The sequence below is a fragment of the Oncorhynchus tshawytscha genome, linkage group LG05, assembly GCF_018296145.1.
Source record: "Oncorhynchus tshawytscha isolate Ot180627B linkage group LG05, Otsh_v2.0, whole genome shotgun sequence".
Classification (NCBI taxonomy): Eukaryota; Metazoa; Chordata; class Actinopteri; order Salmoniformes; family Salmonidae; genus Oncorhynchus; species Oncorhynchus tshawytscha.
The window spans coordinates 22,728,535-22,734,534 of record NC_056433.1 but is presented as its reverse complement, the minus strand read 5'-3'; positions in this window follow the sequence as shown (position 1 = coordinate 22,734,534).

Below are 6,000 nucleotides of genomic sequence, written 5' to 3'. Positions count from 1 at the left end.
TTGGCAGACGTGATCAGCTGAGATGGTAGCATGGATAGTAATGAGTTTTGATTTGTTTACAGTTTAGTACCTGGCAGCATTTGTCTGTCCAGCTAGCGACCATAAAAGTAAGTATTTTGAAAACATTTGCAAGAATTGGCATTGGCAACAAACGGAACTGTGTTCAGAATAAATAAATATACACAATATGTAAAAACCAGTTCCTCCCTCAACAGAGATAGATCATCTTGAAAGCTAAAGCAGACAGCTTGCTACTGCCCACCGCCTATTCCTTAATTTGGTGTTTATTAGGATTCTTCAAATTCTTATAGAATTCCTGCTGCAAGGCAGCATGGTGATTGAATTACTGTGGGGAGCCAATCAAGTTACTCCAGGAGACATTCGGAATGGCCTCCATATCCCCATTGGTTCGATGGGTTCTCTGTGATTAATGTGGAGTAATTGGCAAGTCATCCATGCATTCAGTCAAACCTTCACTCCAGGTGAGAGGAAAGGAGAGGGGCAAATAATTGACGATGGAAGGAAGCAATCAAACAAGACATTGGTACTTTTATTAGCATAGAGAGCACATAGCAGCAGTCTGCACACTATCTCCAGGTTAAAGAGCGCGGCCTGTTATTGAATATATCCATTTGTCAAGACAAATGAGGTACACAGCTCTGGGTCTGATGGGCAAGCTTCCAGCGAGGCCAAACTACCGTGTACTTTATTACCGGGGTGAGGAAAATTAGTTTTCCCTGAAAACGCAGGCAAGGGCAATTTATTTTCCTGACATCAATGGATCTTTGGCAGTTGATTTATCTTTGCTGTGTTCGAACTGATTGTGTGAGAGCATCTGCAGGTGGCCGCAGTGGCTTGTGGGAGAAAGGGTTTCAGGGCAGCGATGCCTTGGCTCATTTGGTTGTAGTAATTTATAGATGCAAAGCCTTGCAAATGTTCTGATAGAGAAATATTAAATTATCATTGGCTTGGCATGTCCTGTGTCTGTCTATATCAAGAAAAACGAAAGCCTCTGGTAAAGATATATATTTCGCAAACTCTTATAAAAGAAAGTCTATCTTATAAAATAATGTCTATACAACCTGTTCAAAGCCATGCAACATGAACATAGAATTTGTTTGGCTTTATCTTTAAATATGTATGGCTCTTCCATTATCAAGTCTTATCATCAATCTTTCCCATCATACATATGTCTGGCTATATATTTTCGGCATTGCTTCCCTGAATGCATAATACAGATATCTCCTTAATGATTCTCGTTTGCAAACTAGCTCATTTAAAAATATATGAGTGTGCCATTCACATGACATGGCATAAACATTTACAGGGGTTGGTCAATGAAGCACATCATATGCTATACATTTTGCATTGGGGAAAGGAGGGTTTGAAAAATGTATGGTGACAGGATGACAAGTTGTAAAGTGTTGGAGGTAATTGGTGCCCTGATGCTGTGATGCAGTGATATGGGTGTTTTATTTTCCAATGATTTTACAGTTAGTATAGAGGGTCAGGTCCTTAGTAGCAAATATCTTTATGGAGATGTTTAGAAAATTGTATATCTTGTTGAATGATGATAGAAATAGTCTGGATGATGTCACAGTTCTCAAATTCTTATATTTTTGGGTCCAATGTCTATGTCTATGTCTTGAGTTTTTGAGTAGTTTTGTGTTTGGGAGAATTTCAATTTCATTCCCATAAGTTTCTTGACAGCACTGGAATGATTCTGTCAGTCTGAGACATGATCTTCTCTCAGTATCTCTTGTTACTGAAAATTGAACTTTGGAATCATCTCCTGTCTGATATGAAAGAGATACTGCCTTCATAGGGCATAAAAAATCAATCCTCAAGACCTGTCATACAAGGGATATAGCACTTAATGTCCTTGTCAAGAGGGTGCATGCTGATGAGAATGGGTGAGCTTAATTCAAGCTGAGTTGTCAGAATGAAGATAACTATTCACGACTGGTGAAGAGGGATTGCACTGGAGAGAGAGAGAGAGAGAGATAGAAAGAGAGATGGAGAGATAAAGATAGAGAGAAATAGAGTGAGAGATAGGGAGTTGTACTTTAAATTGAATACAGAACATCGATTAAATTATCCTGCTCATATCACCCTAGTGAACAGACTGTAATAATACCAGTATAATCTTGCATATCCTGTTGGAAATTCCTGTGATCATCCCACTGGAGCTCTGAGGGGATATGTGAGATCAGAAACTCTCGTTTCTGTTAATGATGACATCCCTTTGGACCAAGTGTCTGGTTAACATGAAATTAAGAAAACACAATATGTAGTGGTCATCTGTTTTAAGTCAAGTGTCCAAATGTTTTACTTGGATTAATGCAGTGAATAAAACCAAGTCTTGATTCTTGAAGTCTTGATTCTTATGTCTTCATTTTCATAACTCAGTATGAGAACATTCCATTGATAAGTGTCCATATCAAAGCAGAGTGATCATAATGGGATACAAAGAAGTAATACACTGTAAGGCATTTGAAACTGGGTTTGAACCAACATTTAGTGCAGCACATTTTCTTAGATTAGGATCGAGTCGTAAGAGGTCATCTCCACATGTAAAAACAGTCTGACAAACAACCATGTTGATGTCCTAACAGTCCTGTGCAAGAAGATAAAAACTCACAGCACCAAACATTGGGAGTCCTCCACCCCAACACAAATCACTTTCCATCTTCCAGTTAGGATATGAGGGGCTATGCTAGCATCAGCAGCTCTCAGTGTTATCTGGAACAAAAGGCCTTTGTCCTGAAAAAAAATCCACTCTCGGAATTTAAGACTCACTGGCTCTTAAAACATTCTAAGAATAAATACTTATAGATGTAGGAACTTAATTTGAGCCAGTTTGCTACAGCCGGAAAATAATCCTGCAGCAACAGGAAAGGTGAATTATAATGAGGATTATAATGGATATTTTTTTTATGGGTTGGTACATTTACAGTTAGGGCAAATCAAGTCTGACATTCAGAAGTGGAAATTACAAACTTTAGAAGCCTTTTTAAACGTTGAATACACTACAAGTTTGCATTTCCTGCTGTACAGGACATTTTTCTTCAACAAATCAGTGATCAAATGAAGATCCTACATCTGTAGCTATATCTTTGGTTCAATGCCTCACTCTTTTCTTACTCTCAATATTTCTGCTTAATACAACGGCCTTTTTTCAGTAGCATCCAGCTGGCAATGTTTGATGCAGCCACTATTAGATTCATACACTAAATATAACATTTCTGTTAAGTTGAGCTCAAGTTTTTCCTGATCAGATTTTTCAGTCACTATTTTGTCAGAGCCCATTCAAATGTTTGAGAGAAACTGCTATTGCTTCATCCATAATACATACATGCCTACAATATGTATAAAGAGCATGTGGAAATATGTTTTCCCAGTGGTTACCAGCTTCCAATGCAATTATGAGTAGCCTACTGCACAAAACCATCAACTTGACTCCACACTGCAGTAAGAACACTGAAACACAGATAATCAGCACAGGCCTGTACAATGACAAAATTCTGGGAAACATTTCAAGACAGTCCTTTAAACCAGAATAAATATAAACATTTCAGGAAATCCAGGCTGGGACTCCCTGCAGAAAGGCCATGCAGTTTGACCAGGTGTTGGAAGCTGTGGAGCTGTGGCAGTGTCCAGGTTCTCCCAGGGAGTGTGAGAGATGGGTGTCTGGATCACGGGTGTTGGCCAGGGGTACCGCTGGGCTCTGTGCTGGCCCCAGTACTTTTCACTGAGCAGGAGAGAGACACGTGCCGTGGACTTGTCTGGTGGGGCCAGATGGAAGTTGTCTGGCTACAGCTTTCATCTTCCTATGCTGCTGGGCAACCATACAACTTGTAGTGTGTAAAGAGCTGCATGGTAGGCTGCATGATTTTCACAATTGAAATTGACAAGCACCATTGAAAGTAAATATCTACAGTATCCTGTATCTTCATTTCAAACATGGAAAATGTCTCCTTGGAGATGGCATTTGTGTTCACAAACAGAATACCCCTGGGCTCAGACATCATTTCAAAGTCTATTTCACATTGGTTCGTCATCATTTGCTTTAAATGATATGGAAACATTGATTCAACCAGTGTGTGCCCAGTGGGTATGTTCTGACAGGGTAGTTCCCTAAATTTGATCAAACATACAGTACCATCTTCATCTGAACAACCGAGATTACCAGACCAGCTTTTTAAAACATAGATCTACACCTATCGTGTCATATGAATTCTTCTTCAGACCTGTTGCTGTCTCGATATTATTCTCTTTGGATATTACTACAACTATAATTCCCTATGACTTTTTACATCATTATCAGAGGGACCGCAGATGACTTACTCTCCAAGTCAACAATGAAAGATAATCATGCTAGGGCCGTTAGTAGAAATAATTAAGGTTCTGTTATCCGAACACCTGCAGCATATAATTGATCTGCACCACATTAAACAGGGTATAAAATAGAGAAAATTAAATGCTTAGAAGGTGCTGTGTTTTTCCAGGTCCAGTTTTTCAACTTGACAGAACGCGTGTCTGTGCAAAGATGAACTCATTGACACACTATACTGGCAGTGTTTTAAAAGTAAGATACCTGTGATACCTGTAACATGTTCAGTAGCCATTCAATACTATTAATGAAGTGTGGCCACACCACACAATAAATTCATAGACTTATGAAAAGTGCTTACTCCCTATATGCTTTAAATAGAAGTCTTCATTTATTAAGTTATTGGTTTGGTAGTTGTCAATAACTTCATATTAATCCATCACATCCATTGAACAAAGTTGTACATTTTCAGATCTTAGTTCATTCCCAAATTCATGTCTAGTCTAACGGTAACTGGACCTTGAATATTATATTAACATCAAATACAGTAGTTGGGTTATGTATAAGACCATAAGCCCAAGGGAGCTGTGTCGTGTGTTTGAGTCAGGGGTAACAAACAATGTATTACTTTTCTTTAGGGGGTTCTAAATGCAGGTCAGCCTTTTTCAGTCGTGAATCTTGTTCTGGAGGCAACTCTACATGGCTGTCACTATCTGGAACAGCCACAAAGTCATAACATCTGATTTTAAACCTAACCTTAACCCTAACCTTAACCACACAGCTAACCTTAATGCCTAACCTGATCTTAAATTAAGACCAATTACAATATAGCCACTTTTGAATATGCATCTGGACTATCTAAGAAGAAATCTCATGACAGGAAGACTCATGACAATAAATGTCAACCTGCATACTAAACAGAACATCCAACACTTTGAAAGAAGTAAATCACAAAATAGAAACTGTGACCTCTTCACTTGCTAGATATGTTTAATTTGAAATATATTGTTGTGCTGAAGGGGCCTTTCAGAGACAAGAGAGAAGAACATCCATCTGAAGCTGAGCACTCTGAGACGTCCCTCATCTGAACCAACTCAATGTCACGGATCCCCGCGTTACTGATGCTCATTCTGTTCACCAGTTCCGTAGGTCTACATCACCGGCTTTCTAATCTTCACTGAACGGGATTTATTATCATCAACCCCCGACTCTTGACTGATTACACACACCTGATTCCCATTTCCCCTGATTAGTATGTTATATATGTGCCCCCTGTTCCCTCTGTCTTGTTGGTTATTGTTCCCATGTCCGTTGTTGATGTACCTATGCATTGGTGCAGCTGTTATGATGCATGCTATATACAGTTGAAGTCGGAAGTTTACATACACCTTAGCCAAATACATTTAAACTCAGTTTTTCACAATTCCTGACATTTAATCCTAGTAAAAATTCCCTGTCTTAGGTCAGTTAGGATCACTACTTTATTTTAAGAATGTGAAATGTCAGAATAATAGTAGAGAGAATGATTTATTTCAGCTTTTCTTTCTTTCGTCAAATTCCCAGTAGGTCAGAGGTTTACATACACTCAATTAGTATTTGGTAGCATTGACTTCAAATTGTTTAACTTGGGTCAAACATTTCGGGATGCCTTCCACAAGCTTCCCACA